Source organism: Symphalangus syndactylus, chromosome 13 (assembly GCF_028878055.3).
Source record: "Symphalangus syndactylus isolate Jambi chromosome 13, NHGRI_mSymSyn1-v2.1_pri, whole genome shotgun sequence".
NCBI lineage: Eukaryota > Metazoa > Chordata > Mammalia > Primates > Hylobatidae > Symphalangus > Symphalangus syndactylus.
Window position 1 is genome coordinate 12,703,440 of NC_072435.2, and position 15,427 is coordinate 12,718,866.

A 15,427-nucleotide genomic window follows, 5' to 3' on the forward strand; every position below is an offset into this window, starting at 1 on the left:
TACAGACAGAGTGTTTCAAAACTGCTCAATCAAAAGTATGGTTTAATTCTGTTAGCTGAATGCTCAGATCAGAAAGAAGTTTCACAGAATGCTTCTGTGTAGTTTATATTTGAATATATTCCTTTTTCCACTACTACGCTCTTAGCGCTCCAAATGTCCAGTTGCATTTTCTACAGAAAGAGTGTTCAGATCTGCTCAATCAAAAGTATGGTTTAACTCTGTTAGCTGAATGCACAGATCAGAAAGAAGTTTCACCGAATGATTCTGTGTAGTTTATATTTGAAGACATTCCTTTTTCCACTAATACCCTCTTAGCGCTCCGAATCTCCACTTGCATTTTCTACAAAAAGAGTGTTTCATAACTGCTCAATCAAAAATATGTTTTATCTCTGTTAACTGAATTTACAGATCAGAAATAAGTTTCACAGAATGCATCTTTGTAGTTTTTATTTGAAGATATTCTTTTTCCCAATGTAGGCCTCTTAGCGCTTAGCATGTCCAATTGCAGTTTCTACAGAAAGAGTGTTTCAGAACGGCTCAATCAAAAGTAAGGTTCAACTCTGTTAGTTGAATGCACAGAACAGAAAGAATTTTCACAGAATGCTACTGTGTAGTTTATATTTGAATATATTCCTTTTTCCACTATTACCCTCTTAGCGCTCCGAATGTCCACTTGCATTTTCTACAGAAAGAGTGTTCAGAACTGCGCAATCAAAAGTATGGTTTAACTCTGTTAGCTTAATGAACATATCAGAAATAAGTTTCACACAATGCTTCTGTGTAGTTTTTATTTAAGATATTATTTTTCCCAATATAGGCCTCTTAGCGCTCAGAATGTCCAATTGCAGTTTCTACAGAAAGAGTGTTTCAGAACGGCTCAATCAAAAGTAAGGTTCAACCCTGTTAGTTGAATGCACAGAACAGAAAGGAGTTTCATACAATGCTTCTGTGTAGTTTCTATTTGAACATATTCTTTTTTCCACTATTACCCACTTAGCGCTACGAATGTCCAGTTGCATTTTCTACAGACAGAGTGTTTCAAAACTGCTCAATCAAAAGTATGGTTTAACTCTGTTAGCTGAATGCTGAGATCAGAAAGAAGTTTCACAGAATGCTTCTGTGTAGTTTATATTTGAATATATTCCTTTTTCCACTACTACGCTCTTAGCGCTCCAAATGTCCAGTTGCATTTTCTACAGAAAGAGTGTTCAGATCTGCTCAATCAAAAGTATGGTTTAACTCTGTTAGCTGAATGCACAGATCAGAAAGAAGTTTCACCGAATGATTCTGTGTAGTTTATATTTGAAGACATTCCTTTTTCCACTAATACCCTCTTAGCGCTCCGAATCTCCACTTGCATTTTCTACAAAAAGAGTGTTTCATAACTGCTCAATCAAAAATATGTTTTATCTCTGTTAACTGAATTTACAGATCAGAAATAAGTTTCACAGAATGCATCTTTGTAGTTTTTATTTGAAGATATTCTTTTTCCCAATGTAGGCCTCTTAGCGCTTAGCATGTCCAATTGCAGTTTCTACAGAAAGAGTGTTTCAGAACGGCTCAATCAAAAGTAAGGTTCAACTCTGTTAGTTGAATGCACAGAACAGAAAGAATTTTCACAGAATGCTACTGTGTAGTTTATATTTGAATATATTCCTTTTTCCACTATTACCCTCTTAGCGCTCCGAATGTCCACTTGCATTTTCTACAGAAAGAGTGTTCAGAACTGCGCAATCAAAAGTATGGTTTAACTCTGTTAGCTTAATGAACATATCAGAAATAAGTTTCACACAATGCTTCTGTGTAGTTTTTATTTAAGATATTATTTTTCCCAATATAGGCCTCTTAGCGCTCAGAATGTCCAATTGCAGTTTCTACAGAAAGAGTGTTTCAGAACGGCTCAATCAAAAGTAAGGTTCAACCCTGTTAGTTGAATGCACAGAACAGAAAGGAGTTTCATACAATGCTTCTGTGTAGTTTCTATTTGAACATATTCTTTTTTCCACTATTACCCACTTAGCGCTACGAATGTCCAGTTGCATTTTCTACAGACAGAGTGTTTCAAAACTGCTCAATCAAAAGTATGGTTTAACTCTGTTAGCTGAATGCTGAGATCAGAAAGAAGTTTCACAGAATGCTTCTGTGTAGTTTATATTTGAATATATTCCTTTTTCCACTACTACGCTCTTAGCGCTCCAAATGTCCAGTTGCATTTTTACAGAAAGAGTGTTCAGATCTGCTCAATCAAAAGTATGGTTTAACTCTGTTAGCTGAATGCACAGATCAGAAAGAAGTTTCACAGAATGATTCTGTGTAGTTTATATTTGAAGACATTCCTTTTTCCACTATTACTCTCTTAGAGCTCCGAATCTCCACTTGCATTTTCTACAAAAAGAGTGTTTCATAACTGCTCAATCAAAAATATGTTTTATCTCTGTTAACTGAATTTACAGATCAGAAATAAGTTTCACAGAATGCATCTGTGTAGTTTTTATTTGAAGATATTCTTTTTCCCAATGTAGGCCTCTTAGCGCTTAGCATGTCCAATTGCAGTTTCTACAGAAAGAGTGTTTCAGAACGGCTCAATCAAAAGTAAGGTTCAACTCTGTTAGTTGAATGCACAGAACAGAAAGAATTTTCACAGAATGCTACTGTGTAGTTTATATTTGAATATATTCCTTTTTCCACTATTACCCTCTTAGCACTCCGAATGTCCACTTGCATTTTCTACAGAAAGAGTGTTCGGAACTGCACAATCAAAAGTATGGCTTAACTCTGTTAGCTTAATGAACATATCAGAAATAAGTTTCACACAATGCTTCTGTGTAGTTTTTATTTGAAGATATTATTTTTCCCAATATAGGCCTCTTAGCGCTCAGAATGTCCAATTGCAGTTTCTACAGAAAGAGTGTTTCAGAAAGACTCAATCAAAAGTAAGGTTCAAATCTGTTAGTTGAATGCACAGAACAGAAAGAAGTTTCATACAATGCTTCTGTGTAGTTTATATTTGAACATATTCTTTTTTCCACTATTACCCACTTAGCGCTACGAATGTCCAGTTGCATTTTCTACAGACAGAGTGTTTCAAAACTGCTCAATCAAAAGTATGGTTTAACTCTGTTAGCTGAATGCTCAGATCAGGAAGAAGTTTCACAGAATGCTTCTGTGTAGTTTATATTTGAATATATTCCTTTTTCCACTACTACTCTCTTAGTGCTCCAAATGTCCAGTTGCATTCTCTGCAGAAAGAGTGTTCAGATCTGCTCAATCAAAAGTGTGGTTTAACTCTGTTAGCTGAATGCACAGATCAGAAAGAAGTTTCACAGAATGATTCTGTGTAGTTTATATTTGGAGACATTACTTTTTCCACTATTACCCTCTTAGCGCTCCAAAACTCCACTTGCATTTTCTACAGAAAGAGTGTTTCAGAACGGCTCAATCAAAACTAAGGTTCAACTCTTTCAGTTGAACAAACAGAACAGAAAGAAGTTTCACACAATTCTTCTGTGTAGTTTTTATTTGTAGACATTCTTTTTCCCAATATAGGCCTCCTAGCGCTCAGAATGTCCAATTGCAGTTTCTACAGAAAGAGTGTTTCAGAACAGCTCAATCAAAAGTAAGGTTCAACTCTGTTAGTTGAATGCACAGAACAGAAAGAAGTTTCATACAATGTTTCTGTGTAGTTTATATTTGAACATATTCTTTTTTCCACTATTACCCACTTAGCGCTACGAATGTCCAGTTGCATTTTCTACAGACAGAGTGTTTCAAAACTGCTCAATCAAAAGTATGGTTTAACTCTGTTAGCTGAATGCTCAGATCAGAAATAAGTTTCACAGAATGCTTCTGTGTAGTTTATATTTGAATATATTCCTTTTTCCACTACTACTCTCTTAGCGCTCCAAATGTCCAGTTGCATTTTCTACAGAAAGAGTGTTCAGATCTGCTCAATCAAAAGTATGGTTTAACTCTGTTAGCTGAATGCACAGATCAGAAAGAAGTTTCACAGAATGATTCTGTGTACTTTATATTTGGAGACATTCCTTTTTCCACTATTACCCTCTTAGCGCACCGAATCTCCACTTGCATTTTCTACAGAAAGAGTGTTTCAGAACGGCTCAATTAAAAACTAAGGTTCAACTCTTTCAGTTGAACAAACAGAACAGAAAGAACTTTCACACAATTCTTCTGTGTAGTTTTTATTTGTAGACATTCTTTTTCCCAATATAGGACTCCTAGCGCTCAGAATGTCCAATTGCAGTTTCTACAGAAAGAGTGTTTCAGAACAGCTCAATCAAAAGTAAGGTTCAACTCTGTTAGTTGAATGCACAGAACAGAAAGAAGTTTCATACAATGCTTCTGTGTAGTTAATATTTGAACATATTCTTTTTTCCACTATTACCCACTTAGCGCTACGAATGTCCAGTTGCATTTTCTACAGACAGAGTGTTTCAAAACTGCTCAATCAAAAGTATGGTTTAACTCTGTTAGCTGAATGCTCAGATCAGAAAGAAGTTTCACAGAATGCTTCTGTGTAGTTTATATTTGAATATATTCTTTTTTCCACTACTACTCTCTTAGCGCTCCAAATGTCCAGTTGCATTTTCTGCAGAAAGAGTGTTCAGATCTGCTCAATCAAAAGTATGGTTTAACTCTGTTAGCTGAATGCACAGATCAGAAAGAAGTTTCACAGAATGATTCTGTGTAGTTTATATTTGCAGACATTCCTTTTTCCACTATTACCCTCTTAGCGCTCCGAATCTCCACTTGCATTTTCTACAGAAAGAGTGTTTCAGAACGGCTCAATCAAAACTAAGGTTCAACACTTTTAGTTGAACAAACAGAACAGAAAGAAGTTTCACACAATTCTTCTGTGTAGTTTTTATTTGTAGACATTCTTTTTCCCAATATAGGCCTCTTAGCGCTCAGAATGTCCAATTGCAGTTTCCACAGAAAGAGTGTTTCAGAACGGCTCAATCAAAAGTAAGGTTCAACTCTGTTAGTTGAATGCACAGAACAGAAAGAAGTTTCATACAATGCTTCTGTGTAGTTTATATTTGAACATATTCTTTTTTCCACTATTACCCACTTAGCGCTACGAATGTCCAGTTGCATTTTCTACAGACAGAGTGTTTCAAAATTGCTCAATCAAAAGTATGGTTTAACTCTGTTAGCTGAATGCTCAGATCAGAAAGAAGTTTCACAGAATGCTTCTGTGTAGTTTATATTTGTATATATTCCTTTTTCCACAACTACGCTCTTAGCGCTCCAAATGTCCAGTTGCATTTTCTACAGAAAGAGTGTTCAGATCTGCTCAATCAAAAGTATGGTTTAACTCTGTTAGCTGAATGCACAGATCAGAAAGAAGTTTCACCGAATGATTCTGTGTAGTTTATATTTGAAGACATTCCTTTTTCCACTATTACACTCTTAGCGCTCCGAATCTCCACTTGCATTTTCTACAAAAAGAGTGTTTCATAACTGCTCAATCAAAAATATGTTTTATCTCTGTTAACTGAATTTACAGATCAGAAATAAGTTTCACAGAATGCATCTGTGTAGTTTTTATTTGAAGATATTCTTTTTCCCAATGTAGGCCTCTTAGCGCTTAGCATGTCCAATTGCAGTTTCTACAGAAAGAGTGTTTCAGAACGGCTCAATCAAAAGTAAGGTTCAACTCTGTTAGTTGAATGCACAGAACAGAAAGAATTTTCACAGAAAGCTACTGTGTAGTTTATATTTGAATATATTACTTTTTCCACTATTACCCTCTTAGCGCTCCGAATGTCCACTTGCATTTTCTACAGAAAGAGTGTTCAGAACTGCGCAATCAAAAGTATGGTTTAACTCTGTTAGCTTAATGAACATATCAGAAATAAGTTTCACACAATGCTTCTGTGTAGTTTTTATTTGAAGATATTATTTTTCCCAATATAGGCCTCTTAGCGCTCAGAATGTCCAATTGCAGTTTCCACAGAAAGAGTGTTTCAGAGAGGCTCAATCTAAAGTAAGGTTCAACTCTGTTAGTTGAATGCACAGAACAGAAAGAAGTTTCATACAATGCTTCTGTGTAGTTTATATTTGAACATATTCTTTTTTCCACTATTACCCACTTAGCGCTACGAATGTCCAGTTGCATTTTCTACAGACAGAGTGTTTCAAAACTGCTCAATCAAAAGTATGGTTTAACTCTGTTAGCTGAATGCTCAGATCAGAAAGAAGTTTCATAGAATGCTTCTGTGTAGTTTATATTTGAATATATTCCTTTTTCCACTACTACTCTCTTAGCGCTCCAAATGTCCAGTTGCATTTTCTACAGAAAGAGTGTTCAGATCTGCTCAATCAAAAGTATGGTTTAACTCTGTTAGCTGAATGCACAGATCAGAAAGAAGTCTCACAGAATGATTCTGTGTAGTTTCTATTTGGAGACATTCCTTTTTCCACTATTACCCTCTTAGCGCTCCGAATCTCCACTTGCATTTTCTACAGAAAGAGTGTTTCAGAACGGCTCAATCAAAACTAAGGTTCAACTCTTTTAGTTGAACAAACAGAACAGAAAGAAGTTTCACACAATTCTTCTGTGTAGTTTTTATTTGTAGACATTCTTTTTCCCAATATAGGCCTCTTAGCGCTCAGAATGTCCAATTGCAGTTTCTACAGAAAGAGTGTTTCAGAACGGCTCAATCAAAAGTAAGGTTCAACTCTGTTAGTTGAATGCACAGAACAGAAAGAATTTTCACAGAATGCTACTGTGTAGTTTATATTTGAATATATTCCTTTTTCCACTATTACCCTCTTAGCGCTCCGAATGTCCACTTGCATTTTCTACAGAAAGAGTGTTCAGAACTGCGCAATCAAAAGTATGGTTTAACTCTGTTAGCTTAATGAACATATCAGAAATAAGTTTCACACAATGCTTCTGTGTAGTTTTTATTTAAGATATTATTTTTCCCAATATAGGCCTCTTAGCGCTCAGAATGTCCAATTGCAGTTTCTACAGAAAGAGTGTTTCAGAACGGCTCAATCAAAAGTAAGGTTCAACCCTGTTAGTTGAATGCACAGAACAGAAAGGAGTTTCATACAATGCTTCTGTGTAGTTTCTATTTGAACATATTCTTTTTTCCACTATTACCCACTTAGCGCTACGAATGTCCAGTTGCATTTTCTACAGACAGAGTGTTTCAAAACTGCTCAATCAAAAGTATGGTTTAACTCTGTTAGCTGAATGCTGAGATCAGAAAGAAGTTTCACAGAATGCTTCTGTGTAGTTTATATTTGAATATATTCCTTTTTCCACTACTACGCTCTTAGCGCTCCAAATGTCCAGTTGCATTTTCTACAGAAAGAGTGTTCAGATCTGCTCAATCAAAAGTATGGTTTAACTCTGTTAGCTGAATGCACAGATCAGAAAGAAGTTTCACCGAATGATTCTGTGTAGTTTATATTTGAAGACATTCCTTTTTCCACTAATACCCTCTTAGCGCTCCGAATCTCCACTTGCATTTTCTACAAAAAGAGTGTTTCATAACTGCTCAATCAAAAATATGTTTTATCTCTGTTAACTGAATTTACAGATCAGAAATAAGTTTCACAGAATGCATCTTTGTAGTTTTTATTTGAAGATATTCTTTTTCCCAATGTAGGCCTCTTAGCGCTTAGCATGTCCAATTGCAGTTTCTACAGAAAGAGTGTTTCAGAACGGCTCAATCAAAAGTAAGGTTCAACTCTGTTAGTTGAATGCACAGAACAGAAAGAATTTTCACAGAATGCTACTGTGTAGTTTATATTTGAATATATTCCTTTTTCCACTATTACCCTCTTAGCGCTCCGAATGTCCACTTGCATTTTCTACAGAAAGAGTGTTCAGAACTGCGCAATCAAAAGTATGGTTTAACTCTGTTAGCTTAATGAACATATCAGAAATAAGTTTCACACAATGCTTCTGTGTAGTTTTTATTTAAGATATTATTTTTCCCAATATAGGCCTCTTAGCGCTCAGAATGTCCAATTGCAGTTTCTACAGAAAGAGTGTTTCAGAACGGCTCAATCAAAAGTAAGGTTCAACCCTGTTAGTTGAATGCACAGAACAGAAAGGAGTTTCATACAATGCTTCTGTGTAGTTTCTATTTGAACATATTCTTTTTTCCACTATTACCCACTTAGCGCTACGAATGTCCAGTTGCATTTTCTACAGACAGAGTGTTTCAAAACTGCTCAATCAAAAGTATGGTTTAACTCTGTTAGCTGAATGCTGAGATCAGAAAGAAGTTTCACAGAATGCTTCTGTGTAGTTTATATTTGAATATATTCCTTTTTCCACTACTACGCTCTTAGCGCTCCAAATGTCCAGTTGCATTTTTACAGAAAGAGTGTTCAGATCTGCTCAATCAAAAGTATGGTTTAACTCTGTTAGCTGAATGCACAGATCAGAAAGAAGTTTCACAGAATGATTCTGTGTAGTTTATATTTGAAGACATTCCTTTTTCCACTATTACTCTCTTAGAGCTCCGAATCTCCACTTGCATTTTCTACAAAAAGAGTGTTTCATAACTGCTCAATCAAAAATATGTTTTATCTCTGTTAACTGAATTTACAGATCAGAAATAAGTTTCACAGAATGCATCTGTGTAGTTTTTATTTGAAGATATTCTTTTTCCCAATGTAGGCCTCTTAGCGCTTAGCATGTCCAATTGCAGTTTCTACAGAAAGAGTGTTTCAGAACGGCTCAATCAAAAGTAAGGTTCAACTCTGTTAGTTGAATGCACAGAACAGAAAGAATTTTCACAGAATGCTACTGTGTAGTTTATATTTGAATATATTCCTTTTTCCACTATTACCCTCTTAGCACTCCGAATGTCCACTTGCATTTTCTACAGAAAGAGTGTTCGGAACTGCACAATCAAAAGTATGGCTTAACTCTGTTAGCTTAATGAACATATCAGAAATAAGTTTCACACAATGCTTCTGTGTAGTTTTTATTTGAAGATATTATTTTTCCCAATATAGGCCTCTTAGCGCTCAGAATGTCCAATTGCAGTTTCTACAGAAAGAGTGTTTCAGAAAGACTCAATCAAAAGTAAGGTTCAAATCTGTTAGTTGAATGCACAGAACAGAAAGAAGTTTCATACAATGCTTCTGTGTAGTTTATATTTGAACATATTCTTTTTTCCACTATTACCCACTTAGCGCTACGAATGTCCAGTTGCATTTTCTACAGACAGAGTGTTTCAAAACTGCTCAATCAAAAGTATGGTTTAACTCTGTTAGCTGAATGCTCAGATCAGGAAGAAGTTTCACAGAATGCTTCTGTGTAGTTTATATTTGAATATATTCCTTTTTCCACTACTACTCTCTTAGTGCTCCAAATGTCCAGTTGCATTCTCTGCAGAAAGAGTGCTCAGATCTGCTCAATCAAAAGTGTGGTTTAACTCTGTTAGCTGAATGCACAGATCAGAAAGAAGTTTCACAGAATGATTCTGTGTAGTTTATATTTGGAGACATTACTTTTTCCACTATTACCCTCTTAGCGCTCCAAAACTCCACTTGCATTTTCTACAGAAAGAGTGTTTCAGAACGGCTCAATCAAAACTAAGGTTCAACTCTTTCAGTTGAACAAACAGAACAGAAAGAAGTTTCACACAATTCTTCTGTGTAGTTTTTATTTGTAGACATTCTTTTTCCCAATATAGGCCTCCTAGCGCTCAGAATGTCCAATTGCAGTTTCTACAGAAAGAGTGTTTCAGAACAGCTCAATCAAAAGTAAGGTTCAACTCTGTTAGTTGAATGCACAGAACAGAAAGAAGTTTCATACAATGTTTCTGTGTAGTTTATATTTGAACATATTCTTTTTTCCACTATTACCCACTTAGCGCTACGAATGTCCAGTTGCATTTTCTACAGACAGAGTGTTTCAAAACTGCTCAATCAAAAGTATGGTTTAACTCTGTTAGCTGAATGCTCAGATCAGAAATAAGTTTCACAGAATGCTTCTGTGTAGTTTATATTTGAATATATTCCTTTTTCCACTATTACTCTCTTAGCGCTCCAAATGTCCAGTTGCATTTTCTACAGAAAGAGTGTTCAGATCTGCTCAATCAAAAGTATGGTTTAACTCTGTTAGCTGAATGCACAGATCAGAAAGAAGTTTCACAGAATGATTCTGTGTACTTTATATTTGGAGACATTCCTTTTTCCACTATTACCCTCTTAGCGCACCGAATCTCCACTTGCATTTTCTACAGAAAGAGTGTTTCAGAACGGCTCAATTAAAAACTAAGGTTCAACTCTTTCAGTTGAACAAACAGAACAGAAAGAACTTTCACACAATTCTTCTGTGTAGTTTTTATTTGTAGACATTCTTTTTCCCAATATAGGACTCCTAGCGCTCAGAATGTCCAATTGCAGTTTCTACAGAAAGAGTGTTTCAGAACAGCTCAATCAAAAGTAAGGTTCAACTCTGTTAGTTGAATGCACAGAACAGAAAGAAGTTTCATACAATGCTTCTGTGTAGTTAATATTTGAACATATTCTTTTTTCCACTATTACCCACTTAGCGCTACGAATGTCCAGTTGCATTTTCTACAGACAGAGTGTTTCAAAACTGCTCAATCAAAAGTATGGTTTAACTCTGTTAGCTGAATGCTCAGATCAGAAAGAAGTTTCACAGAATGCTTCTGTGTAGTTTATATTTGAATATATTCCTTTTTCCACTACTACGCTCTTAGCCCTCCAAATGTCCAGTTGCATTTTCTAGAGAAAGAGTGTTCAGATCTGCTCAATCAAAAGTATGGTTTAACTCTGTTAGCTGAATGCACAGATCAGAAAGAAGTTTCACCGAATGATTCTGTGTAGTTTATATTTGAAGACATTCCTTTTTCCACTATTACCCTCTTAGCGCTCCGAATCTCCACTTGCATTTTCTACAAAAAGAGTGTTTCATAACTGCTCAATCAAAAATATGTTTTATCTCTGTTAACTGAATTTACAGATCAGAAATAAGTTTCACAGAATGCATCTGTGTAGTTTTTATTTGAAGATATTGTTTTTCACAATGTAGGCCTCTTAGCGCTTAGCATGTCCAATTGCAGTTTCTACAGAAAGAGTGTTTCAGAACGGCTCAATCAAAAGTAAGGTTCAACTCTGTTAGTTGAATGCACAGAACAGAAAGAATTTTCACAGAATGCTACTGTGTAGTTTATATTTGAATATATTCCTTTTTCCACTATTACCCTCTTAGCGCTCCGAATGTCCACTTGCATTTTCTACAGAAAGAGTGTTCAGAACTGCGCAATCAAAAGTATGGTTTAACTCTGTTAGCTTAATGAACATATCAGAAATAAGTTTCACACAATGCTTCTGTGTAGTTTTTATTTGAAGATATTATTTTTCCCAATATAGGCCTCTTAGCGCTCAGAATGTCCAATTGCAGTTTCTACAGAAAGAGTGTTTCAGAGAGGCTCAATCAAAAGTAAGGTTCAACTCGGTTAGTTGAATGCACAGAACAGAAAGAAGTTTCATACAATGCTTCTGTGTAGTTTATATTTGAACATATTCTTTTTTCCACTATTACCCACTTAGCGCTACGAATGTCCAGTTGCATTTTCTACAGACAGAGTGTTTCAAAACTGCTCAATCAAAAGTATGGTTTAACTCTGTTAGCTGAATGCTCAGATCAGAAATAAGTTTCACAGAATGCTTCTGTGTAGTTTATATTTGAATATATTACTTTTTCCACTACCACTCTCTTAGCGCTCCAAATGTCCAGTTGCATTTTCTACAGAAAGAGTGTTCAGATCTGCTCAATCAAAAGTATGGTTTAACTCTGTTAGCTGAGTGCACAGATCAGAAAGAAGTTTCACAGAATGATTCTGTGTAGTTTATATTTGGAGACATTCCTTTTTCCACTATTACCCTCTTAGCGCTCCGAATCTCCACTTGCATTTTCTACAGAAAGAGTGTTTCAGAACGGCTCAATCAAAACTAAAGTTCAACTCTTTTAGTTGAACAAACAGAACAGAAAGAAGTTTCACACAATTCTTCTGTGCAGTTTTTATTTGTAGACATTCTTTTTCCCAATATAGGCCTCCTAGCGCTCAGAATGTCCAATTGCAGTTTCTACAGAAAGAGTGTTTCAGAACGGCTCAATCAAAAGTAAGGTTCAACTCTGTTAGTTGAATGCACAGAACAGAAAGAAGTTTCATACAATGCTTCTGTGTAGTTTATATTTGAACATATTTTTTTTCCACTATTACCCACTTAGCGCTACGAATGTCCAGTTGCATTTTCTACAGACAGAGTGTTTCAAAACTGCTCAATCAAAAGTATGGTTTAACTCTGTTAGCTGAATGCTCAGATCAGAAAGAAGTTTCACAGAATGCTTCTGTGTAGTTTATATTTGAATATATTCCTTTTTCCACTACTACGCTCTTAGCGCTCCAAATGTCCAGTTGCATTTTCTACAGAAAGAGTGTTCAGATCTGCTCAATCAAAAGTATGGTTTAACTCTGTTAGCTGAATGCACAGATCAGAAAGAAGTTTCACCGAATGATTCTGTGTAGTTTATATTTGAAGGCATTCCTTTTTCGACTATTACCCTCTTAGCGCTCCGAATCTCCACTTGCATTTTCTACAAAAAGAGTGTTTCATAACTGCTCAATCAAAAATATGTTTTATCTCTGTTAACTGAATTTACAGATCAGAAATAAGTTTCACAGTATGCATCTGTGTAGTTTTTATTTGAAGATATTCTTTTTCCCAATGTAGGCCTCTTAGCGCTTAGCATGTCCAATTGCAGTTTCTACAGAAAGAGTGTTTCAGAACGGCTCAATCAAAAGTAAGGTTCAACTCTGTTAGTTGAATGCACAGAACAGAAAGAATTTTCACAGAATGCTACTGTGTAGTTTATATTTGAATATATTCCTTTTTCCACTATTACCCTCTTAGCACTCCGAATGTCCACTTGCATTTTCTACAGAAAGAGTGTTCGGAACTGCGCAATCAAAAGTATGGCTTAACTCTGTTAGCTTAATGAACATATCAGAAATAAGTTTCACACAATGCTTCTGTGTAGTTTTTATTTGAAGATATTATTTTTCCCAATAGAGGCCTCTTAGCGCTCAGAATGTCCAATTGCAGTTTCTACAGAAAGAGTGTTTCAGAAAGGCTCAATCAAACGTAAGGTTCAACTCTGTTAGTTGAATGCACAGAACAGAAAGAAGTTTCATACAATGCTTCTGTGTAGTTTCTATTTGAACATATCCTTTTTTCCACTATTACCCACTTAGCGCTACGAATGTCCATTTGCATTTTCTACAGACAGAGTGTTTCAAAACTGCTCAATCAAAAGTATGGTTTAACTCTGTTAGCTGAATGCTCAGATCAGAAAGAAGTTTCACAGAATGCTTCTGTGTAGTTTATATTTGAATATATTCCTTTTTCCACTACTACGCTCTTAGCGCTACAAATGTCCAGTTGCATTTTCTACAGAAAGAGTTTTCTGATCTGCTCAATCAAAAGTATGGTTTAACTCTGTTAGCTGAATGCACAGATCAGAAAGAAGTTTCACCGAATGATTCTGTGTAGTTTATATTTGAAGACATTCCATTTTCCACTATTACCCACTTAGCGCTCCGAATCTCCACTTGCATTTTCTACAAAAAGAGTGTTTCATAACTGCTCAATCAAAAATATGTTTTATCTCTGTTAACTGAATTTACAGATCAGAAATAAGTTTCACAGAATGCATCTGTGTAGTTTTTATTTGAAGATATTCTTTTTCCCAATGTAGGCCTCTTAGCGCTTAGAATGTCCAATTGCACTTTCTGCAGAAAGAGTGTTTCAGAACGGCTCAATCAAAAGTAAGGTTCAACTCTGTTAGTTGAATGCACAGAACAGAAAGAAGTTTCATACAATGCTTCTGTGTAGTTTATATTTGAACATATTCTTTTTTCCACTATTACCCACTTAGCGCTACGAATGTCCAGTTGCATTTTCTACAGACAGAGTGTTTCAAAATTGCTAAATCAAAAGTATGGTTTAACTCAGTTAGCTGAATGCTCAGATCAGAAAGAAGTTTCACAGAATGCTTCTGTGTAGCTTATATTTGTATATATTCCTTTTTCCACTACTACGCTCTTAGCGCTCCAAATGTCCAGTTGCATTTTCTACAGAAAGAGTGTTCAGATCTGCTCAATCAAAAGTATGGTTTAACTCTGTTAGCTGAATGCACAGATCAGAAAGAAGTTTCACAGAATGATTCTGTGTAGTTTATATTTGGAGGCATTCCTTTTTCCACTATTACCCACTTAGCGCTCCGAATCTCCACTTGCATTTTCTACAGAAAGAATGTTTCATAACTGCTCAATCAAAAATATGTTTTATCTCTGTTAACTGAATTTACAGATCAGAAATAAGTTTCACAGAATGCATCTGTGTAGTTTTTATTTGAAGATATTCTTTTTCCCAATATAGGCCTCTTAGCGCTTATCATGTCCAACTGCAGTTTCTACAGAAAGAGTGTTTCAGAACGGCTCAATCAAAAGTAAGGTTCAACTCTGTTAGTTGAATGCACAGAACAGAAAGAATATTCACAGAATGCTACTGTGTAGTTTATATTTGAATATATTCCTTTTTCCACTATTACCCTCTTAGCGCTCCGAATGTCCACTTGCATTTTCTACAGAAGGAGTGTTCAGAACTGCGCAATCAAAAGTATGGTTTAACTCTGTTAGCTTAATGAACATATCACAAATAAGTTTCACACAATGCTTCTGTGTAGTTTTTATTTGAAGATATTATTTTTCCCAATATAGGCCTCTTAGCGCTCAGAATGTCCAATTGCAGTTTCTACAGAAAGAGTGTTTCAGAAAGGCTCAATCAAAAGTAAGGTTCAACTCTGTTAGTTGAATGCACAGAACAGAAAGAAGTTTCATACAATGCTTCTGTGTAGTTTATATTTGAATATATTCTTTTTTCCACTATTACCCACTTAGCGCTACGAATGTCCAGTTGCATTTTCTACAGACAGAGTGTTTCAAAACTGCTCAATCAAAAGTATGGTTTAACTCTGTTAGCTGAATGCTCAGATCAGAAAGAAGTTTCACAGAATGCTTCTGTGTAGTTTATATTTGAATATATTCCTTTTTCCACAACTACTCTCTTAGCGCTCCAAAAGTCCAGTTGCATTTTCTACAGAAAGAGTGTTCAGATCTGCTCAATCAAAAGTATGGTTTAACTCTGTTAGCTGAATTCACAGATCAGAAAGAAGTTTCACAGAATGATTCTGTGTGGTTTATATTTGGAGACATTACTTTTTCCACTATTACCCTCTTAGCGCTCCGAATCTCCACTTGCATTTCCTACAGAAAGAGTGTTTCAGAACGGCTCAATCAAAACTAAGGTTCAACTCTTTTAGTTGAACAAACAGAAC